The following is a 26203-nucleotide window of genomic DNA, read 5'->3' on the forward strand; positions in this document are numbered from 1 at the left end:
GTGGCTTCCAGAATTTGTTTATATTCAATTCTAATAACCATTTTATTTTCATTATATTTTTTAGGGTAGCACCTCACCTCCTGATTACCTCAGCGAGAGTGAGCTGATATCTCTAAAGGAAAATCATGGAATAAGAACAACTTACCATATTCGGGCATGGTTGGCATTATTCTTGTTTCTTGCTTTTCATTTGGGGAAGAGGACAACATGAGCATTTTTCATGCTTAGCACATTGGACAAAATAATCTTACAAAAAACCAAAATGGTCTTGCACTCATGCAACATAAGTCTTTCAGTGCTATTAATATAACTATCAGTCTTCTTCCACGTATCCTGCTTGATCGGTTATTGTTCATAGTGTAGTCGTAAAAGCTATAATTATGTTTTTTGCCTTATTTATGTGATTAAGTAAATTTATAAATTTCCTTATTGTGGTAGGAGCGAAGCGCCTTGTCGAAGTAGGCCTAGGAGATGATGATCAGTGCATTGAAGATGCTTCACTGCATGGTAACAACACGTTCATGTTGCTGCTAAACTTAAAGTAACCATTAAATAAATTGTGTTGCATCCTGATTTGCAAAGAAATTCCTAGATGAAATTGCTTTTAGTACATTATTGTGTTTAAACGTTCCATATGCCGAAATTTTGCAAGTAACAAGGTATATATTCTTACAGGAAAGAGAAATTATGGACAGAATTAGATCATTTGCTTTGAAATCAAGATGATGCCTCAGGTGCATCTACTACTTACACAGTCGTTGTTCCTGAATACAGGGTTGTGTTTGTTGACTCAGAAGCCACATCACATTTGGAAAAGAAATGGAGTCTTGCAAATGGTCATGTCGTTCATGATATTCATCATCCATGTATGTACTAAAGGAATGTTTTATATTGAGACATGTATTTAAGTTCATCTAATAATGGAATAATACATGATATTCGATCTTCAGAGCTAACGTAGTTGTGCGGAAATAGCTCCACACTCCAGCTTCTGATCGTTCTTGCATTCATCTGGAGTTTGACATTGCTCAAACTGGTCTTGCGTAAGTACTTGTATTTCTTTTTGCTTTCTTGATTCAATATCACATTATTTCTTTTTTCCTCTTTTGATTCCACGTCACATTATTCATTTTATGCAACTCATTCAATTGTATACTTAACATGACAATGATCTGATTGTTCGAGTGCCGGATATGTTCAAAGTCTTTATGACTTGTTTTTTGTCTTTGAACAACTTTGCCTTTAGATACGTGAGAGTGGTGCTATAGCATGTGAAAACAACCATTGAATCAATCTTATGATCCTAAGAAGTTGTATGAATTCGCGCTCTGTAGGGGTTCGTAGATCGATGTTGTGCAGTTCATTAGAGGTTATACATGTAATGGATAGGGTTTTCCTACATTTCATGTTTTTCGTCTTATATCTTCTCTTTTTCTTTCTCTTTCATTTTTTTAAATTTTTATTTTGACAAGCTCATTAATGTAGAAGCTAAACAAACTTAAATTATGAGTTTATGACTGTGTTGGTTATTTTTATGGTTTATGTTGTTGTCGTCATTATTATATGTCTGTTGTTGCTTTACAAACTTAAATTAGATATTGTTGGCACATTTCCTTATGCTCACGGTAAAAAAAACTCTTCCACCGAATATGAAACAGGAGACCACGTTGGTGTATATTCAGAGAATTGCATTGAGACTGTAGAGGAGGCTGAAATGCTATTGGGTCTTTCATCGAATACATTCTTCTCCATTCATGTTGATAATGAAGATGGAACCCCCTACAACAGTGGCTCTCTCCCACCTCCTTTCCCATCTCCCTGTACTCTAAGAACTGCTCTTGCATGATATGCTGATCTTCTGAATTTTCCTAAAAAGGCAAGAACTATCTGGATTCAAACAACTAATTTAAACATTTGTTTCTAAAACATTATATTTGATACTATCAATTGTCGCTATTCAGACTGCTTTAGTTGCTTTAGCTGCACATGCTTCTGATCCCAGTGAGGCAGAAAGATTGCAGCCTAGATATTATTCAATATCATCTTCACCAAGGTGAGCAACAGTTGATGTTTTGGTTTTTGGACATTAATAGTTTCACACACTTTGCACGAGGTGTATTCATTCTAGCATTAAAAAATGGGTGGGACTTCTTTTTGCAGGATGGCATTAACTAGAATCCATGTAACATGTTCTTTAGTCCATGGACCAACACCGACAGGAAGGATTCACAAAGGAGTCTGCTCAACCTGGATGAAGGTTAGTCTTGTTCTATCTCTTGAAAATTGTGTTTCTTTAAATTTTCGTTTTAATTTATCCAAAGATTCATTTCAGAGATTTACCGCTACATGTCTGCTTACACACAAAGAGCCACCTAGATCAAAATATTATTCCTATGAATTGTGTGTTCCAGTTTGCTCTTCTTTTTAATTTCTAAAGCTAACTAAGATTCTTATATTATTTTGTGAAGAATTAGCATATCAAAGTAATAAATAAATGCAATCAATGATGATGCTTGTGCCGAACTTTGAGATAAAATATCAAGAACCAATGGAAGTTTACTATTGTGTTACTAAGAACTTTATAGTGTTATCTAAATAGATTTTGCTCACTTTTCTCATCATCTTACATCATTAACAAAAAAACTACTAACAATATTAATTTCAATTTGCACATGGGTGGGTAAAATCAATTTTTGAAAAAAAACTATTCTGAAAATTACTTAAAAAGTGTTCGACCAATAATTTGTGATATGCCAAATTCCCTCTCCCTGGTGGACTCATCATTGCTTATGCCCGGCACATGGTTAGGCATAGAGACCATATGTTTGCTTCTTCTCTGTTTCTTTGGCTCATTTCTACTTGTGTTGATTTTCTAATTGTGTTGCTTTTCTACTGAACTTCCCGTTGACTATCCTTTAGTACATATTTTTTGATAGACCTCCGAGCATGTCATACAGATACCAGGCCATAAATATGCTTTTATAATTGGCTAGCATTAGTTACATTACCATAATGGCAAAAGTTAAAGAAATAGGCTTTTATGTCAACCACCTCAAAAATTAAAGACTCGTACAAAAGTGCTCATATATGTTTGTAAGGCTCATTTTGGTCTCTTCTTCATTGTACATTTCCACTTGGCCTGTGTTTTTCACGTACCTAAGCTTGAGCAAGTTAAGGAATTGTTAGGTCCCTGTCACCAAGTTCCATATTTGTCAATGTTTTTGACCATGTTGTTTATATGTCATTGATCTAAAAATATGGGGGGTAAGTGGGTAACGATGTCTTAGATGTGACTGGTATAAGATAGAGGAAATAAATCACTTGATGAAAAACGTAAAGGTGGAAGATATGTAGGCTGAAGAAGGTAATTGACAAAGATGAATATATGATTGTGATGGATAACTACTCAAAGGAGGTACTCTAAATCTGTTTGTATCATATGCTCTTGATGTTGTCTATGTTGATAGAAGTATTGATCATAAAATGCAGGAGCCAATTCACAAGCGAGAATGTTTTGTTGTTTTACTAGATCTAAACATGATTTAAGGTAATATGAGGAATATAGAAGCCTTAAAGAATTTGTGTATTACTTATCCATACATAAAAGGCCCAGTGGTTAGGATCATGAAGAGAATGGAATCGTAAAGCACTTTTCTTATTCAAATTGAGTACCAAAATTTTCTACCTGGAGCATGTGTAGGACACAGTATTGTATACATAAGTGCCACACAATCAATACAGAAGCTTACATGTTATAGGCTCGGTGACTATGGAGGCATGATGATGAAAGTGAACTTTGAAGTTACCCAACCTCTGCCATGACCATTCAGTAAGGGGACCTGGTTTGGAAGCCATAAGATCTTCTGAATATTTTTGTTTAAAACTCATGAAACCTGTTGCTGGGTTTTATAGAAGATTGTGGGTTTGGGTAGTTCATCAGGTGTAATAATCATGACCAGCTAACTCTCACATGGACGTAAACATGACGTGAGGAAGTAGAGGGACCAATAACTTGATAAATCTTTGTAGAGAATGAGGATCCAGTGTGGTTTTCCACAGTTCATTTAGATCCAGGACTTAAGCATGTATATTTATGAGCTGTTTACTCTTTATTTCTCTGTTGATATAATGGCTAAACCAAATTGTTTTCTTCAGGATCCCTCGGGTGGGACATTATTTACCAGACTAGACGGACTAGGTATATTCACCTATTAAGTTTAATAACATTGAAAACCGTGACTTATAAATTGCATGTACCCAAAAACTGTGACTCCGTATAATATTGAACAGTATAATCTATTTTATCTGACAATGGTCAACTATTAGGTATATTAGGCTGCATAACAAGTCGGCAGAGCTTGAATAATGAATGGCGCAAGTCAACTTACTCTTTATTGAGCTTGCATTTTGGGTATGAACCAATTTTCAGCATAACAATTTTCAAACAAATTAACGACATACATTCTGATGCTAAAGATCTGGTTTATTTCTTTGCCTGAGCCTCATCACAACATTTGCTACTTGCTCAATCTGAATCAATCCAACAAAATATATAGGATTCACATTGACTTGTATTTGGGGAATGTTTGTTGCTTCTTCATTATGCTTATCGACTGGGTCCTCGACAAAATTTATGCAATCTCCTTCCAATGAGACATCAGTCGTCTCTAATAGAGTTGTGGCGATTAGTGAACCATACACAGAACCTCTTGGCACAAAATAACAACAAGATGAAGAGAAGGCAACCAAGCCAAGCAAATCACTACAGTGCACAGTTAATGATCAATGGATAGCAAAGCAAAGGGAGAAGGCAACCAAGCCAAGCAAATCACTACAGTGCACAGTTAATGATCAATGGATAGCAAAGCAAAGGGAAAAGAACTCTGGCAAATATATATGAAACACAATGCGCAATCAGAAGCTTTGAGATGAAAGGATAATCAAAGGCTTTTTATTTAAAGAAATTAGTGCAAAGACTTAGAAAGGCTATAGCGTCATAAGCATGGATTTACATACACATCATCAAAATTAACTTTTAGGTATATTCTTGTTATAGTATTTGATTGATCAATCACATTGTATCTACAACAACTCTACTATCGCATAATTGATCCCTACATATAAATTTATTGTTCAAACATTTATAATTACATTCAATAAGTTTATACCAAATCTTTACCTAAATATCATTATAATTTAAAATAATATTAAAAATTTTACCACGTGCATTGCACGTGCAATCCAACTAGTATATATATATATATGCAACTTCACAAGAAAATTATTAAGCTGGCAAAACAACTAGACTTTCCTTATTTAGTTACTGCACTTTGACACTCATCATTATAAAATCTTCGAGATAACTCAAAAGATATTCAATCAAAGCATTGATTATGCTAAAATCGTTTCCTTAATGGCGTAATATTACTGTTATGTGGTTGCTTAAGTCGGTCGCTTCTATAGTCGATATAAACTAATAAATTAATAGTCCCTCTTCCCACCGTAAGAAACCCTCGCCGCCTCAAAATTCCCCTCTCCCCATTCTCAACAAAAACCCTCGCCTCAAAATTCCCCTCTCCCCATTCTCAACAAAAAACCTAGTTCCCATTATATTTCTCTATATATATATATATCTCCCCGATCGTTCCCATGGCGGCCGCGAGAATTACCCTTTCCCTATTCTCAACGAAAACCCTAGTTCCCATTACATTTCGCCGATCGTCCCAATGTCTGCCGCGAGAATTCCCCTCTCCCTTTTCTCAACAAAACCCTAGTTCTCTATCTCTCTGATCGTGCCAATGGCGGCCGCGAGAATTCCCCTTTCCCTTTTCTCTACATTACTAGGGTTTTGTTGAGAAGGAGATCAAGCGCCTTTTCTTTTGATGATGCGAGGTAAGAAATGATTCTTGCTTTCTTTGTTGAATCTTGTTTTGGATATGTTTTTGTTAGATTAAATTGGGACTTTTTCTTTGTAGTTGATTCTGGATCAAAATCTGGGTCGTTATTGGTTTGGGACGTAGTGACAAAAGGGCCAGGAGTAGATGGAGACTTAAGTGCCTTTGGCAGGAGGCTGTTGTTGCAACCGTCATGACTGGTAAGAAGTCTTTCTTGCTTTTGCTTCATTAGATCTTGTTGTGTAGTTATTGCTGTTAATTTTGGGCTGATCTGGGTATTTATCGCTGTTAATTCTGGACTTGTTCTATTGCTGTTAATTCAGGGCTTGTTCTGTATTCCGTGTAACTATTGTTGTTAATTCTAGACTTGTTCTGTGTTCTGTGTAGTTATTGCTGTGAAATCTACACACTGATCTGAGTAATTAGAATATTACGGAACTTTTTGAACATCACTTTTACAGATGGTTTAGAATTTTCTAGCTCCCCTATTTTCAAATTTAAACAGTCCTGTTTATAATTCTCTTTCTATAAGATTTGAGGGGTTTTAACATTCTAAGACGGCATTCAAAGTACTATTAATAGAACTATACTATAATTTGAAATGTTTTTCTTTTTCCCATAAGCATGCATCTTGGAAACAAACCCTTTTATACTCTGACATATAAAAAAGTTCTGAAATTTTTCCCTTTTTTCAACTGCACAGATTCTTCACCATTTCAAGTTCTCAAACTCTTTCAAGTTCTCAATTATTATTTTCACTTTAACATAATTTGACATTTTTTGATTTCTTCAATTCTCATATTTAATGAAAATGTCTTGACCTTATATTTAGGATATTTTACTTTAATTTTCAAACCTTCCAATGTATTAAACTTTTATTCAAGTTTTCAAACTTCCAAATTTATTGAACTTTTCTGACATTTCATCTTAATTTCCAATTTTTCAAAGTTTATAATGGTTTAAATAACAAAATAGTTTTCACAAAATTTTTCAGATATCATTTTCACACGTTTATGTTTTTTCCTTTCAAAATTTCCACTTTCTTAATCTTTCAAGTTTTCATATTCTGATTTCACAAACTTTTGAGATGTCACTTTGATTTTTGAACTGTGCGATTTATCTAACTTTGATTCCTATCTTTCAGGTAACATCTTCATAGGTTTATATTTTTCCCCTTTCAAACTTTCCAATTTCTTAAACTTTCAAGTTTTCATATTCCAATTTCTCAAACTTTTGAGATGTCACTTTGATTTTCAAACTTTGCAATTTATCTAACTTTGTTTCCTATATTTCTCAAACTTTTGAGATGTCACTTTGATTTTCAAACTTTGCAATTTATCTAACTTTGTTTCCTATCTTTCCTATTTCTTAAACTTTTTGAACTATTTATCTAACTTTGTTTCCTATCTTTCCTATTTCTTAAACTTTTTGAACTTTTGGACATTTCACTTCCGTTTCCTATCATTCCAATTTCTTAAACTTTATTCAAGTTTTCATAACTTTTCAATTTTTAAATTTTTTATACATTTCACATTAATGTAAAAAATTTCCAATTTTGAAAAGTATTCAACGGTGCTGATAGTAAAATAACTTTTGCTAAATTTTAAAATACCATTTTCACATGTTTACATTTTTGTTCTAACTTTCCATTTTTTCAAGCTTTTTTTTCTCCTTTCAAAATTTCATAATTTTCAAGATTCTCAAAATCTTTTGACATTTCACTTTAATTTTATAACTTCCCAATTTCCTAAACTTTTTTCAAGTTTTCTCAACTTTCTAATTTCGTATTTTTTTTGAAATTTCACTTTTATTTTCAAAGTTTCAATTTCTCAAAACTTTTTGTAAGTTTTTCATAAATTTGCACTTTCTCAATACTCTTAAACGTTTCTGACACATCGCTTTAATTTTAAGTTTTTTGAGTTTGGAACAGATTTCAATTGTTTAAGTAATAAAATAACTTCCACCAAAATTTCCAATTTTCAAATACCATTGTAACATGTTTACAAAATTTTGAATTTCCCAAATTTTTACTATTTTCTAGTTTTTGTTACTTTTCAATTTCTCAAACTCTTTTGACATTTCACTTTAATTTTCAAACTTTCTAATATCTTAAACATTTTTCACCTTGAAAAAGTTTTTTAAGTAGTTAATATAACTTTCACAAATATTTAAGTACCATTTTTCACATGTTTATTCATTTTTTTGAACTTTTTAATTTCTCAAACTTTGAAGCTTTCCTTAACTTTCCAATTTCTCAAGTTTTTTTTAGATTTCACTTCTATTTTCATACTACCCAATTTCTCTTCCTTTTTTTTTAAACTTTTCACATCTTTACAATATATTCCAAATATTATTTTCACTTTGACATAGAATGACTTGTCTTGCATTTTGCTTTGCTCCCAAACATTCCAAATTATTAAATTTCTTTTGACATTTAACAAAAGTTTCGAATTTATATTATACAAACTTTCCATTTTTCAAAATTTTGCATTTTATCCAGCTCCTTTGATATAATAATCCCTTTAATGTCAAACTTTCCAATTCTCGAACTTTTTTTTCCCACTTTGACATTGGTTGATTTGTTTTGATTTCGGTTAGTTGTCCAAGCATTCCAAGTTCTCAATTTTTTTTGTGATTTAACTTTTATTTTCAAACTTTTCAACGTCTCAAAACTTTTTTGAGATTTCACTTTAATTTTCAAAGTTCCATTTTCTTAAAGTTTTTTTTGACTTTGACGTAAGTTGACTTTTCTTGGCTTTAGCATAGTTCTCCAAACTTCTCTTAACATTTCACTTTAATTTAGACTTTCCAATATCTCACATTTTTTAAAATTTTACTGTAATTTCCAATTTCACAAATCTTTTTTCACTTTTTTAAGATTTCACTTTTGATATTCAAACTTTTTTCAATATCTTCTTTCGCTCCGACATCAGTGTACAAGTTCACTTGTTTTGCATTTCACTTAGTTGTCTAAACTTAATGTAACTTTTATGACTTTACGGCCTATGTTCTCAAACCTCCCACTTTCTCAAATTTTCTTTAAGTTGTCAAATTTACCAATTTCTCAAACTTTTTCACATTTAACTTCTAGTTTAAAACTTTCCAATTTCTTCAAAAGTTATCAACAATTTATATAATAAAATGACTTGCACAAAATTTTCAAAAACCATTTCACGTGTTTACAGTTTTCCAAACCTTTCAATTTTTTTCAAGCTTAACAATTTCTCAATCTTTTTTGATATTTCATTTTAATTTTAAAATTCTCCAGTTTAAATTTTTCAGTGGTTGTAATAAAGAAATAACTTCTGTTAAATTTGCAAATACCATTATCACTTTTTTACGTTTTTCAAACTTTCCGTTCTAGAACTTTTTTCAAGTTTTCAAAAATTTCCGATTTCTCAAAACTCTTTGGACATTTCACTTCAATTTCTTAGGCTTTCAAGTTTTTGCAACTCCAATTTTCTAAACATTTGTGAGATTTATCTTAATTTTCAAACTTCACAAATTTTCAAACTTTTTTTTCCAATTTCCTTAAATTTACAACTTTTTAAATATATTTTTGTCAAATTGACATTAGTTTACTTGTTTTCCATTTTGTTTAGTTCTCCAAACTTTCCAATTTACTAAACTTTTTTCAAGTTTACATAGTTCGCAATTTTTGAAAATTATTTTTAAGATTTCACTTTATTTTTTAAACTTGTCAATTTCACAAAGTTATTTCTAATTTCACTTTAATTTTCAAGCTTGCCATTTGCCAAATACAAGTTTTTCAATTACCAATTTTTATAATTTGACATAAGTTGTTAAATTGACTTGTTTTACATTTTGCTTTAGTTCTCCAAACTTTAATTTTCAAACTTCCAACTTCTCAAACTTTCAAGTTTCAAACATTCCAATTTCTCAAAATTTTTTGACATATCACTTTTATTTTAAATCTTTCCGACTTCTTTGAAAAGTTGTCAATGGTTTAAATAATGAAATGACTCCACAAAATTTTCAATTGCCATTTTCACATGTTTACATTTTTCCAAACTTTTCATTTTTTCTATTTTTTAAGTGTACCAAATTCTCAAACTTGTTTGACAACTCAGTTTAATTTTGAATGTTCTTAGTTTCAAACTTATTTTAACGATTTAAATAATAAAAATAACTTCCACCAAATTTCCAATTATCGTTTTCACATGTTTACAATTTTCAAACTTCCCATTATCTCAAACTTTTTCAATATTTCCAAACATTCCAATTTCACAAACTCTTGACATTTCAGTCTTGAACTTTCAGTCTTGAACTTTCAAGTTTTCGTAACTTTCCAATTTCTCAAACATTCTTGAGATATCACTTGAATTTCCAAACTTACAATTTCTCAATCTTTTTCAAGTTTTCATAACGTTACAATTTTAAATTTCTTCTTTTTCTTACTTTGGCATAAGTTTACTTATTTTGCATTTCACATAGTTCTCTTAACTTTACAAGTTTTTTGGACATTTCTCTACAATTTTGAACTTCTCAATTTCTCAAACTTTCTATTTTTAAACTCTCCAATTTCTCAAACTTTTCCCACTATTAACTTGTGTTTTAAAACTTTCCATTTTCTTTGAAAACTTATTAACAGGTTATATAATAAAATGACTTCCACAAAATTTTCAAATACCACTTTCACATGTTTACATTTTTTTCCAAATTTGAAAGTTTTTTCTTATTTCGAAATATTTTAATTTTAACATTTTAAATTATAAAATAACTTCCGCCAAATTTTCAAGTATCATTTTCTCACTTTACAGATTTCAAACTCGCCATTTTCTCAAACTTTTTTCAAGTTTAAAAGTTTTCCAATTTCTCATACTCCTTTGACATTTCCCTTTAATTTCTCAAACTTTCGTGTTTCCATAACTTTTCAATTTCTCAAACATTTTGAGATTTCACTTTAATTTTTTAACTTTTCAATTTCTCAAACTTTTTATTAGTTTTTCACATGTTTGACTTGTATTGCTTTCGCTTAGTTCTCGAAGTATTTCACTTTCTCAGACTTTTTTTTTTAAGATTTCACTTTAATTTTCAAAATTTCCATATTTTCAAATTTCATCTTCACTTTGACATAACTTGACTTTTTGTTTTATTTTTGGTTTCACTTACTTCTCCAAACTTTTCTATTTCTCAAAGTATTTTTAATATTTCACGTTAATTCAAAGTCAAACTTTCCAATTTCTCCACCTTTTTAAAAATATTTTACTTTAATTTTCAATCTTTCCAATTTCTAAAACTTATTTCACTTTTTTTTAATTTTAAGATTTCACTTCTCAAACTTTCCAATTTTTCAAGATTTGTTTAGTTTGTTTTTTTGATGTTTTTTCCACACTGTTGGCATAAGTTGACAAGCTGACTTGTTTTGCATTTGACTTAGTTCTTTAAACTTTACAAAATTTTTTGTCATTTCACTTTATTTTTCAAACCACCCAATTTCTCAAACTTTCTTGTAGTTTTCAAACATTCCAATTTCTTAAACGTTTTTGACATTTAACTTCTATTTTAGAACATTCCATTTTTTTGAAAAGTTGTCAATGGTTTAATTTATGAAATTAATTATCCAAATTTTCAAATACCAATTTTCTAACGTTTATATTTTCCAAATTTTCTATTTTCTCAAACTTTTTCAAGTTTTGAGACTTTTCCTATTACACAAGCTCCTTGGTCGTTCCCCTTTGATTTGTGAAACTTTCATGTTTACATAACTTTTTAATTTCTCAACTGTTTTTGAGATTTCACTTTATTTTCCGAACTTTCCTATTTCTCAAACTATTTTTATGATTTCATTTTAATTTTCAAACTTACTAATCTCTTAGACTTTCTTTTCACTTTGACACATGTTGACTTGTTTTGAGATTTCACTTTAATTTTCTAACTTTTTTGAGATTTCACATTCCTAGTTCGCAAACCTTTTTGAGATTTCACTTTATTTTTCTAACTTTCCAAGTTCTCAAACTTTTTTGAGATATCACTTTTTTTTATAACTTTTAATTTTCTCAAATTGGCTTTTTTTGCTTTAGCTTGGTTCTCCAAACTTTTCTATTTCTCAAAAGGTTTTTAATATTTCACTTTTATTCAACCTTTCTAATTTTTCAACCTTTATGAAAAGATTTTACTGTAATTCAAATTATCCAATTTCTCAAACTATTTTTAATATTTTCTTTTTCACCTGTACTTAGGATGACAAGTTTACTTGTTTTGCATTTCACTTAGTGCTCTAAAGTTTACTAACTTCTATACAAATCACTTATATTTTCAAAATTCCCTATTTCTCTAACTTTTTTGAAGTTTACAAAGTTCCCAAAATTTCTAACTTTTATCACATTTAAGTTGTGTTTTAAAGCTTGCCATTTTCTTTGAAAAGTTGTGAACGGGTTATGTAATAAAATGAATTCGTCAAACTTTCAAATTCCATTTTCACATGTTTGCTTTTTTCCAAACCTCTCTTTTATGTTTCAATTTTTTTTTGTTTTCCAATATCACAAACCTTTTTGACATTTCACTTTAATTTTAAAACTTACCAATTTTGAAAGATTTTTAATGGTTTAAATAATAGAATAAGTTCCACCAAATTTTTCTGTACCATTTTCTCTAGTTAACATTTTTAAAAAATTTCATTTTCTCAAACTTTTTTCAAGTTAGAAAAATTTCAAATTTCTCAAACTCCTTTGACATTTCCCTTTAACTTCTCCAACTTTCATGTTTACATAACTTTCCAATTTCTCAAACATTTTTCAGATTTCACTTTAAAATTTTAACTTTCCAATTTCTTAAACTGACGTGAGTTAGACTTGTATTGCTTTTGCTTAATTGTCCTATCCTTCCAAGTTCTCAAACTTTTTTGAGATTTTACTTTAATTCTTTACACTTTCCAATTTCTAACTTTTTTGTGATTTGACTTTAATTTTAAAAATTTCCATATTCTCAAAGTTCTTTTTTCCTTTGACATAAGTTGACATTTTTTTTTGCTTTCTCTTAGTTCTCCAAACTTTTTTTTTATTTCTCAAACTGTTTTTTAAGATTTCCTTTTTAGTTCAAAGTCAAAAATTTCCAATTTCTTGACTTTTTTTAAAGATTTTACTTTAATTTTCAATCTTTCCAATTTATAAAACTTTTTTTTCATTTTTTTAAAATTTCACTTTAATTTTTTAACTTCCCAATTTCTCAAACTTTGCTCAATACCTTTTTTTTCGCTTTGACATAAGTTGACCTGTTTTGCGTTTTACTTGGTTCTCTAAACCTTACAATTTTTTTTTGTCATTTCACTTTAATTTTCAAATATCCCAATTTCTCAAACTTTCTAATTTCTCAAGCTTTTTTGAGATTTCACTTTGATTTCAAAATTTCGTATACTCAAAATTCTTTTTCATTTGGACATAAGTTGGCTTTTACTTTTCCGATTAGTTCTCTAAAATTTTCTATTTCTCAAACTATTATTAAGGTTTTACTTTATTTCAAAGTCAAACTTTCTATTTTCTCAACCTTCTTTTAAAAATTTTACTTTAAGTTTCAACGTTTCAAATTTAAAACTTGTCAATTTTTAAAGTCTTCACTTTAATTTTTGAAATTTCCATTTCTTAAACTTTGTTCAATACCATTTTGTTCACTTTGGCATAAGTTGACAAGTTGACTTGATTTGCATATCAACTAGTCCTCAGCTTTACAATTTTTTTTGTCATTTCACTTTAATTTTAAAACGTCCCAGTTCCTCAAACTTTGTGACAACTAACCTCTAATTGATAAAAACAGATTGCTTTTAAGGAAGAGGAACAAGAACACAACTTTCCTTCTGATTAATTCTTAAACATATATATTTTTCTTCTCTTCTCACTTCACACACTCTCTTTTCATTATCTTAACAGAATACAATTCTATTAATAGACGCTTAAAACAGAATTCTAAACAACAATACTTAATTCTGACTCTTCGTTAAAATCTGTCATAACTTATTATAGGGAACTCCGAACGACTGCCCCTTCAACTTCTCATTTAATATCGTCTGGACTGTGTTTGAGTTTATTCTTTAACAAATTCCTCTCTTAAACGCAAACATTTTCAATCCTTCATTCCAATCATTATCTTACAATTTTCGAATAACATTGTTGGTAGCGCCTTCGTAATGATTTCCGCCACTTGGTCCTGACTCGCAACGTGACTCGTTCGCACATTACCTTCACATGTTCCCGAATAAAATAAAAACGGACATCTATATGCTTACTCCTCTCATGGTACACCAGATTCTTTGCCAACTCAATTGCCGATTTATTGTCGACTCGTTTTTCGGTTGCCTCGTGTTGCTAGAGTTTTTCCTCGTATAGCAAATTTCTTAGCCATATTGCATAGCACACACACCAAGATGCTGCCACATATTCTGCCTCACATATTGACAATGTCACTATTGGCTGCTTCTTGTTCTTCAAAACCTCAATCTCTCTATTCATCCCTTCAAACTTCTCTCCTCTGCTCTTAAAAGCTCCTTTAATTCTCTCCATCTTCTCTGCGAATGGACGAATCCTGTCATCATCATCATCGACAAAGCCATTCTCTTGAGTATTTTCACCTCCATGTACAGCCTTCGTGGTAGTCTTCAGCAGCGAGAGAACTTTTATTGGAAACCACCTCAGAATCTTTCATCTTCTTCATCATGAGAGACTTCTCCTTTTCTTTCTCTAGGACAAGAGCATCCATTGATGCGTTGAGCTCCTCGAGCTCTTTCAAACACTCATCTTTACTCTTCTTTAACTCATGAACTTGCAATAAAAAACTTTTCCATTCCTCTCTTCGAACACCTAATTCCCTCTCAAATGTATCTCTCTCATCTTGATGCTGAATGCTCTTCTTCTCAAGATTTGAAATATGTAAGCTGAGGTTTTCTACTTCTTTCTTCAATCTAACAATATCCACATCTTGCTTCGTTTTCACATTTTCAAACTTATCCTTCTCCAGTGAAATCTCTCTGATCTTTGAACTCAATCCATCCAACTTCATCGTAAGCTCCCTAATCTTTGCTTCAGCCTCCTCCAACACACTAACCTCTTTCTTGATTGCATCGTTCTTACTAAGCAATCGGGTGTTCTGTTCACTTCTTGATTGCATCGTTCTTACTAAGCAATCGGGTGTTCTGTTCACTATAATCTCCACATGTCTTCTCAAGCTCTAGCACATTCAGTTGAAGCTTTTCTACCTCTCTCTTCAATTCAAGAATATCCATCTCTTGCTCAACTTTCTCCTTTAAAGCCTTATTCTTCTCTCGTGAAATCTCTTCTATCTTCTTCTTCGATTCTTCCAACTCCAAGGTAACAACTCGAATCTTCAACTCAAACTCTTTCTTCCTCTAACTCAATAATCTCGACACTCAACTCTTCTTCTTTGCCCTTCAACATGCAAATTTCATCCTTTGAAACCCTAATATCACCTTCCAATCTCTCTTTAACCGCCAAAACTCTACGACCCTCTTCTTCCAACGATTCGATCCTTATAACTTTTTCTTCGATTTTAACCCTAATCAACTTAATCTCCGCACGATGCTTTTCGCTGATCTCCTTCTCTTTCTCCACATCCTCCATGTTGATTTGCAAACACCTTTCTTGCACGTTTCTCAAGTTGACTTTGAACATTCGATTCTTGGTCATCTCCACATGTGCAAGCAACCAACCTTTTTTGTCCTTCAAGTGCAACATCCTGTCTTTCATGAAAACCGAATATCCCTTCTCTAATAGTTGTCCTATACTAAGGATGTTATTCTTCAAGTCGGGCACATAATAGACATTCTCAATCGACCCTTCTTTACAATCTTTTTGAAGAAAACAAATTTTTCCTCGGCCCTTGACTCGAACCTTCGACGCGTCTCCAAATAACACATTTTCCAAACTTTCTATTTTCTGAAACTTTTTTCAAGTTTTCACAAATTTCCAACAATCGACCCTTCTTTACCATCTTTTTGAAGAAAACAGATTTTACCTCGGCCCTTGACTCGAACCTTCGACGCTTCTCCAAATAACACAACGCGTCTCCAAATAACACATTTTCTGAAACATTTACATTTTCCAAACTTTCTATTTTCTGAAACTTTTTTCAAGTTTTCACAAATTTCCAACAATCGACCCTTCTTTACCATCTTTTTGAAGAAAACAGATTTTACCTCAGCCCTTGACTCGAACCTTCGACGCGTCTCCAAATAACACATTTTCTGAAACATTTACATTTTCCAAACTTTCTATTTTCTGAAACTTTTTTCAAGTTTTCACAAATTTCCAATTTCACAAACTTCTTTGACCTTTCCTTTTAATTTCCCAAACTTTCCAGTTTTCATAACTTTTTAATTTATCAAACTTTTTTAGGATTCGACACAAGTTGGTTCGCTTAGCTATCCAATAATTTATCAAACTTTTTTAGGATTCGACACAAGTTGGTTCGCTTAGCTATCCAAGCATTCCAAGTTCTCAAACTCTTTTTGAGATTTCACTTCTCGACACAAGTTGGTTCGCTTAGCTATCCAAGCATTCCAAGTTCTCAAACTCTTTTTGAGATTTCACTTTAATATCTAGACTTTCCAATTTCTCATAACTTTTTTTTGGCTTTCACTTAGTTCTCCAAAGTTTTCTATTTCTCAAAATTTTTTTAAAGATTTCACTTTTGTTCAAACTTTTATTTCCCAACCTTGTTTGAAGGTATTACTGTAATTGTCAAACATTCCAGTTTCTCAAACTTGTTTTAATATTTTTTTCACTTTGACTTAAGTTGACAAGTTGGCTTATTTTGCATTTCATTTACTCTCTACACTTACAAACTTTTATGACATTTCACTTATATTTTAAAAACTTTACTCAATTTCTCAAATTTTTTGTGTTTTCAAACTATGACAAAATGACTATCACATAATTTTTAAATAACATTTTCACATGTTTACAATTTGCCAAACCGTTCAATTTTTCATGCTTGTCAATTTCTCAAACTTTTTGTGACATTTCATTTAAAATTTAAAATTTCCTATATCGAAATTTTTTTAGCAGTTTTAATTAAAAACATCCAACGAATTTTACTATACCATTTTCAGACATTTACATTTGTCGAACTTTCCATTTTCTCAAACTCTTTTGACATTTCACTTTTATTTCTCAAACTCTTTAAAGATTTTATTTTAATTTTAAAACTTTTCAATTTGTGAATTTTTTCCCCCTTGACATTAGCTTTGTTTTGCATTCGCTTAGTTATACTAACTTTCCTATTTCTCAAACTTTTTTTAAGATTTCACTTTAATTATCAACATTTCCAATGTTTCAAACTTTTTTTTGATATATCACTTCTATTTTCCAACTTTACCAATTCCTTAAAAAATTTCCACTTTATTTAAGATTTCACTTTAAATTTTCGATTTTGCGAAATACAAGTACTTACAAAATAATAGTTTTTACAAGTTCTTTTTTTTCACTCTGACATAAGTTGAGGGGTTGACTTGTTTTGCGTTCCACTTAGTTCTCTAAACTTTTCAATTTTTTTTGGACATTTCACTTCCAATTTCAAATGTCCCAATTTCTCAAGCCTTCTTCAAGTTTTCAACTCAATTTCTCATACTTTTTTGACATTTAACTTCTTTTTAAAACTTTACATTTTCTTTGAAAAGTTGTCAACCGTTAAAATAATTAAATGAGTTCCCCAAAAATTTCAAATACCTTTTAACATGTTTACATTTTTTTCAAATATGACATTTTTTCCTCATTTTTTGTCAAGCTTTCCAATTTCTAAACGTTCTTTGAGAGCTCACTTTAAATTTAAAATTTTCAAATTTGAAAGATTTTTAATAGTTTAAATAATAAAATAACTTTCAAAAATTTTCCAGTACCATTTTTTGACGTTTACATTGTCCAAACTTTCCATTTTCTTTATCTTCTTTTCAAAAATTTCCAATTTCTCAAACTCCTTTCACATTTCTCTTTAATTTGTAAAACTTTCAAGCTGTAACAATTTTCCAATTTTTTGCAAACATTCTTGAGATTTCACTTTTATTTTCAAACTTTAAAATTTCTCAAAATTTTCTCAAGTTATCATAACTTCACAACTTTTTAAATATTTTTTCTCACTTTGGTATAAGTTGACTTGTTTCATGTTTCTGCCTAGTTCTCCAAACTTTATGGTTTTTATGGACATTTCACTTTAATTTTCAAACTTCCCAATTGCTAAACCTTTCCACCTTCTCAAACATTTTTCACATTTTACTTATATTTTAGAAGTTTCTGTTTTCTTTGAAAAGTTTACAACAGTTTAGATGATAAAATGCTTTCACATAGTTTTCAAATACCATTTTTACATGTTTATATTTTTTCAAACCTTTCAAGTTTACTAATTTCTCAAACTCTCTTGACATTTTGCTTTAATTTAAAATTTTACCATTTCGAAAATTTTAAGCGGTTTAAATAAAAAAGCAACATCCATCTAATTTTGAAACACCATTTTCAGACGTTTACATTTGTCAAACTTTCCATGTTCTTAGATCTTTTTTCTAGTTTTTAAAACTTTTCAATTTCTCTACCTGTTTTGACATTTCCCTTTAATTTCTCAAACTTTCATGTTTTCATAACTTTCCAAATTCTCAAACATTTTTGAGATTTCACTTTAAATTTTAACTTTCCAATTTCTTAAACTGATGTGAGTTAGATTTGTATTGCTTTTGCTTAATTGCCCATCTTTTTTAACTTTCCAATTTCTTAAACTGATGTGAGTTAGATTTGTATTGCTTTTGCTTAATTGCCCATCTTTCCAAGTTCTCAAACTTTTAGAGATTTCACTTTAATTCTTTACACTTCCCAATTTCTCTTACTTTTTTGTGATTTCTCTTTGATTTTAAAAATTCATGTTTTCATAACTTTCCAAATTCTCAAACATTTTTGAGATTTCACTTTAAATTTTTAACTTTCCAATTTCTTAAACTGATGTGAGTTAGATTTGTATTGCTTTTGCTTAATTGCCCATCTTTCCAAGTTCTCAAACTTTTAGAGATTTCACTTTAATTCTTTACACTTCCCAATTTCTCTTACTTTTTTGTGATTTCTCTTTGATTTTAAAAATTTCCATATTCTCAAAGTTCTTTTTCCTTTCACATAAGTTGTTTTTTTTGCTTTCTCTTAGTTCTCCAATTTTTTTTAATTTCTCAAACTATTTTTTAAGATTTCCTTTTAGTTCAAAGTCGAACATTCCAATTTCTCGACTTTTTTTAAAGATTTTACTTTAATTTTCAATCTATCCAATTTATAAAACTTATTTCATTTTTTTTAAAATTCACTTTAATTTTTTAACTTTCCAATTTCTCAAACTTTGCGCAATACCTTTTTTTCGCTTTGACATAAGTTGACTTGTTTTGCGTTTCACTTAGTTCTCTAAACCTTACAAATTTTTTTGTCATTTCACTTTAATTATCAAATATCCCAATTTTTCAAACTTTCCAGTTCTCAAGCTTTTTTGAGATTTCACTTTGATTTCAAAATTTCGTATACTCAAAATTCTTTTCCATTTGGACATAAGTTGGCTTTTATTTTTTCCGATTAGTTCTCTAAAATTTTCTATTTCTCACACTATTATTAAGGTTACACTTTAATTCAAAGTCAAACTTTCTAATTTCTCAACCTTCTTTTAAAAATTTTACTTTAATTTTCTACATTTCCAATTTCTAAAACTTTTGTTTAAATTTAAAGACTTCACTTTAATTTTCAAAATTTCCATTTCTTAAAATTTGTTCAATACCATTTTTTTCCACTTTGACCTAAATTGACAAGTTGGCTTGATTTGCATATCAATTAGTCCTCGAAGCTTAACAATTTTTTTTATTTCACTTTAATTTTAAAACGAGGCGTTCCATAAAACTTTCTTGTAGTTGTCAAACTTTCCAATTTCTCAAATTTTGTGACAACTAACTTCTAATTTCAACTTTCCATTTTCTTTGAAAAGTTGTCAAATATATAAATAATGAAATGAATTCCCCTAAATTTTTAGATACCATTTTTACTTTTTTCATTTTTAATTTTTTTTATCAAGTCTACCAATTTCTCGAACTTTTTGACATTTCACTTAAATTTTAGAATTTTCCAATTTTGAAAAGATTTACAATTGTTTAAATAAATAAATAACTTACACCAAATTTTCAAATAAACATTTTCTAACATTTTCAATTTTCAAACTTTCTATTTTCTGAAACGTTTTTCAAGTTTTCAAAAATTTCCAATTTCACAAACTTCTTTGACTTTTCCTTTTAATTTCTTAAACTTTATTGTTTTCATAAGTTTTTAATTTACCAAACTTTTGTAAGATTCGACACATGTTGGTTCGCTTAGCTATCCAAGCATTCCAAGTTCTCAAAACTCTTTTTTAGATTTCACTTCAATATTTAGACTTTCCAATTTCTAAGAACTTTTTTTTGGCTTTCACTTAGTTCACCAAAGTTTTCTATTTCTCAAAATTTTTTAATGATTTTACTTTTGTTCAAACTTTCACTTCCCCACATTTTTAATGATTTTACTGTAATTGTCGAACATTCCAATTTCTCAAACTTGTTTTAATATTTTTTTTTTCACTTTATGACTTAAGTTGAGAAGTTAGCTTGTTTTGCATTTCATTTACTATCTACACTTACAAACTTTTATGACATTTCACTTATATTTTAAAACTTTACTCAATTTCTCAAACTTTGTGTTTTCTAACTTGCCAATTTTTTGAACTTTTTTTTCTACATTTGACTTCTATTTTAAAACTTTCCAATTCTTTGAAAAGTTATCTATGGTTTATATAATAAAATCACTTCTATAAAATTTTAAGATATCATTTCACATGTTTACATTGATCTAAACCTTTTAATTTTAAAAAAATTTCAAGCTCTCAATTTTTTTTTTTTGAATTTTTTTAAAAGTTGTCAATGGTTTATATGACAAAATGAATGTCACATAATTTTTAATGACATTTTCACATGTTTACAATTTGCCAAACCGTTCAAATTTTCAAGCTAACCAATTTCTCAAACTTTTTGTGATATTTCACTTAAATTTCATATTTTCCTATGTCGAAAAAATTTCAGCAGTTTTAATTAAAAAAACATCCAACAAATTTTAATATACCATTTTTAGACATTTACATTTGTCGAACTTCCCATTTTCTCAAACTATTTTGACATTTCATTTTTATTTCTCAAATTCTTTATAGATTTCATTTTAATTTTCAAACTTTTCAATTTGTAATTTTTTTTTCACCTTGACATTAGCTAACCAATTTCTCAAAATTTTTTTCACCTTCACATAAATACAAGTACTAACTGTAAAACCCTGAAAATTTGAATTTGTTGTGATAAATAATAATAGTAATGTTTTATCGTGATAAATATCATGTTTTAATATTTGAGTATGTTAGGAATTGATTTGAGATCAATTCAATGTATATACGTGAATGTACGAGTGCAAATATACTCTGGTGAAATGATCAGTTAATAATTTTTATATTTTACACACTGATGTAATTAGAAACTGAGAAAATTCAAAAGATCAAAGTTGTAGGTCTCTTCGATAGCTTTCTAACAAATCTTAAATCACCTCATTCCGAGATCGTATGAGAAAGTTATATCCAAAATACAGAACACGTATGTATATAGTATTATGTAGCGTATTTTAATACGTATAGCACTGCACTGTAGTTAAAATGAAAAATGTGATTCACTGTATCAACACTGTAGATGATTGGTACGGTAGCAGTACTGTAGCAATTAGTAAATGCAGAGAAATTTGTTAAAAAATGGGAAATTTTACTGTAGCAGATTTATTTATTCTTCGCCTGCAACGACAACCTCCGCCTCCGCGTTTTCTTCCGTGTTTTCTGGACATGTTCCGCGTCGTGCCACAACAAGCGGCGGTGTGGGGGTGATGTGCTCCTCCTTTAGCGTGATTTAGGGGATTGGTTTGTACCTACAAAAATAAAAGAAATTGCATTTTTTTTCTCTCTCGATTGATTAAGTGATGACCTCAGGGGTTGTTCTCGGGGTTCAACAGAGATCCATCCTCATCTCCTCCAGAAAATTCTCTGTCAAAGAGAAATAAACCCCAAACACTTCTACTAGTTTCCACACTCTCTACAAGCCTCTCTTCCTCTCCTCAAAATTTCCCTATAACAACAGTTAAATACTTGGGTTTGTGATTATTTGAATAAATTTATTTAAGTGAAATATTGCCTCAGTTAGTTATTTGTACAGACCTCATCATGTATGAGTAATCACATGGATAATTTACGTGTAAATTAAGTGATTTATTCTGATGTTAACAATAAATTAAATATCCTAAGATTTAATTCTGTTAGAGAAGAAATTATATATATGTTAATATATATATATATACGCACAGTGAACATATTTACACAGTGAACACAAGTGATTGTATTTACACAGTGAACACAAATGATTATTTATACAGTGAGCACGAATTTTAATTGCACAGTGAATAGTGAAAATACGTATATATACATAGTATTGGAGTTTTGGAAATGTGCACTGTTCATTGTTCTGGAAATATGCATTAGTTACTGTTCTTGATAAATGCACTGTTCATTGTTTATGATCGGGGTTGGGGATCCCGACTATTTTTCCCGTTCTGTTTGTTGGTTTGGTTTGCGCCATTTTGATATGCGTTCGCGGAGTTTGAGCTGCTCAATGTTACACTTATAGTCATGAGTATGTTATAATACGCATGTGTGTATCCCAATGGGATTTACGACCTGATTTGGTCTATTGACATATTGTGTTAGTTTTGTTGTGATAGACGGTAAATTAGAGTTGCATATATTTGTATGAGTATCTTTGATGAACTACGGGAGGCTTGATCCCTTGAGAGAGAGGGTACGTAGGCAGCCGGATTGGTGCATCCGAATTATTTGTTTGAATTATTTTCGAATGAGATGCTATCTATTTGTCGATCCGCACTATGATGCGATGCTATCTATTTGTCGATCAGCACTATGATGCGATGCTATCTATTTGTCGATCCGCACTATGATGCGATGCTATCTATTTGTCGATCCGCACTATGATGCGATGATACCTTTTTGTCGATCCGCACTATGATGCGATGTACCTATATTATTGTTTTTCGCATGTTTATGCGCAGAGGTCGGTGAACCTATGATATTGTTTCCGCACAAGCGTGCACAGAGGTCGGTGAACCTATTATTTATGTCAAGATGGATATCGTTAATGAGCACCGCTTAGTATATGTGATAGTTCGTCGATATGCCAGACATATACAGTTTATACATGAGTTGCATTTTGACGATTGTTGATAGCTTGAGTATTTTGGCGGACACCAAAAGTGAACTCGACTCATTAATGAGATTCATGACGATTGAGATGCATTGATATATACGCTGATGTCTATTATGATGCTTTACTTTCCAGCTGTATTTCGATTGCTTAGTTCGGGATTAATATTTAGTTAATCACAATTTGAGACATATGGTATATACATGAGGGTTTCCTTGTTTGGATTATTTCGCTCGACGTACCAGTCTCGTGTTGTGGGTTTCTAAATAGTGGTTTTCCATTTAGATTGTTTATCTTTAGTTCGGTGTTAATACTTTGTTATCTACCATTTGAGACATACGGTATATACATGAGGGTTTCCTTGTTTGGATTATTTCGCTCGACGTACTACGTCTCGCGTTGTAGATTTCTAAGTATTATCACCATTGGATGCGGGGAAAATGATCTAGGTAGATTATGCTTAATATATAGAGCCTCCACTTCATCTAGTAGCCCTCCCCGGGGGCGGATGGAGGTAATCTTGCTAACGTTCTGACGTTCTTGTTGTTATTTCCCCCTTTTATTTTATTTTAAATTACAGGCGGCTCAGAGCACCAGAGAGTCGTTGGATGACAGGATTCTTGCATAGTCACCGTCGCGTATTATTACTTGTAGAGACTCCACTCTAGTATTGAGTTTTATTCAGTCATTTGAGTTGTACTCATATTGTTAAGGCAGTTCGCCTTAGTATGATTTCTAGATTATTCATGTTGCGACATATAATGTTATTTCAGATTTCAGAGGTATATCAGTTGTATTCCAGGACATGATTTTATTTATGAGTTATATCATTCCGCATCATGTCTATAGCACCCATTTTCCTTATTTGCCTGTTTTGTACCTTCACTTATATTTGTTTTCACTAGAGGATATTACTGTGATTGGTGAAACATGTTATTGCGTAGTGGAGGTGCATGACAGGTTTGACATCTCTGAGTTCACCTTGGACTACAGTCAAGTGTGAAAACAGGGGCGTCACACTAACTTTCCTATTTCTCAAACTTTTTTTAAGATTTCACTTTAATTATCAAACTTTCCAATGTTTCAAACTATTTTTGATATATCACTTCTATTTTCAAACTTACCAATTCCTCAAAAAATTTCCACTTTATTTAAGATTTCACTTTAATTTTTGATTTTACGAAATACAAGTACTTACAAAATAAAAGTTTACAATATCTTTTTTTTCCCCCTCTGACATAAGTTGAGGGGTTGACTTGTTTTGCGTTTCACTTAGTTCTCTAAACTTACAAATTTTTTGGACATTTCACTTCCAATTTCAAATGTCCCAATTTCTAAAGCCTTCTTCAAGTTTTCAACTCAATTACTAATACTTTTTGGACATTTAACTTCTTTTTTAAAACTTTACATTTTCTTTGAAAAGTTGTCAACAGTTAAAATAATTAAATGTGTTCCCCAAAATTATAAAATACCTTTTTACTTGTTTACATTTTTTTTTCAAATCTGTCATATTTTTTCTCAATTTTTGTCAAGCTTACCAATTTCTAAACCTTTTTTGACATTTCACTTTAAATTTAAAATTTTCAAATTTGAAATATTTTTAATAGTTTAAATAATAAAATAACTTTCACAAAATTTTCCAGTACCAATTTTGATGTTTGCATTGTTCAAACTTTCCATTTTCTTTTTCTTGTTTTAAAAAATTTCTAATTTCTCAAAACTCTTTTGACATTTCTCTTTAAACTTTCAAGCTGTCACAATTTTCCAATTTTTCGCAAGCATTCTTGAGAGTTATTTTACTTGTTTCATGTTTCTTCCTAGTTCTCCAAACTTTACAGTTTTTATGGACGTTTCACTTTAATTTTCAAACTTCCAATTGTTCCACCATTCCAATTTCTCAAACATTTTTCACATTTTACTTATATTTTAAAACATTTTTCACATTTCACTTTTATTTTCAATTTATAAAAATTTTCAAACTTTTTTCAAGTTATCATAACTTCACAAGTTTTTAAATATTTTTTTCTCACTTTGGCATAAGTTGACTTGTTTCATGTTTATGCCTAGTTCTCCATACTTTATAGTTTTTATGGACATTTCACTTTAATTTTCATACTTCCCAATTCTTTAATTTTCATACTTCCCAATTGCTCAACCTTTCCAATTTCTCAAACATTTTTCACATTTTACTTATATTTTAAAACGTTCTGTTTTCTTTGAAAAGTTTACAACAATTTATATGATAAAATGACTTTCACATAGTTTTCAAATACCATTTTTACATGTTTACATTTTTTCAAACATTTCAAGTTTACTAATTTCTAAAACTTTCTTGACATTTTGCTTTAATTTAAAATTTTATCATTTTGAAAATTTTAAGCGGTTTAAATAAAAAAGGCAACATCCATCGAATTTTGAAACACCACTTTCAGACGTTTACATTCGTCAAACTTTTCATTTTCTCAATCTTCTTTCTAATTTTTAAATTTCCATTTTCTCAGTATTTTCCACTTTGTTTAAAATTTCACTTTAATTTTCAAATTTGCGAAATACAAGTTTTTTACTTGCAAAATAAAAGTTTTTACAATATAGCATTTCCCTTATTTCTCAGAACTTTACAATGTCTCAATTTCTGAAACTTACATTTAAGTTCTATTTTAAAAACTTTCTAAAAAGTTGTCAATAGTTAAAATAGTGAAATGAATTCCCCAAAATTTCTAAAAACCATCTTTTTATGTTAACATTTTTCCAATGCTTTATTTGTTTCTAATTTGTTTCTCTTTTTTTTAAGGTTACCATTTTCTTAAATTTTTTTGACCTTTCACTTTAATTTTAAAATTTTAAATTTCGTAAGATTTTCATTAAATAATGAAATAACTTTCACCAGATTTCAAGTGCCATTTTCCTAACGTTTACATTTTTCAAGCTTCCCATTTTGTTTTTCTTGTTTTCAAAAATTTTTAATATCTCAAACTCCTTTGACATTTCTTTGTAATTTCTAAAA

The 26203-nt window shown here is 30.1% G+C and overlaps 1 long non-coding RNA gene across 1 annotated transcript; it reads left to right on the plus strand.

Annotated features, from left to right (window-relative positions):
* Positions 765 to 1870, plus strand: LOC109850412. Its single transcript, XR_002249423.1, has 3 exons — positions 765 to 866; positions 951 to 1043; positions 1659 to 1870. It is a non-coding gene; the product is annotated as an uncharacterized LOC109850412 (long non-coding RNA).

Source organism: Asparagus officinalis, chromosome 7 (assembly GCF_001876935.1).
Source record: "Asparagus officinalis chromosome 7, Aspof.V1, whole genome shotgun sequence".
NCBI classification, from domain to species: domain Eukaryota; kingdom Viridiplantae; phylum Streptophyta; class Magnoliopsida; order Asparagales; family Asparagaceae; genus Asparagus; species Asparagus officinalis.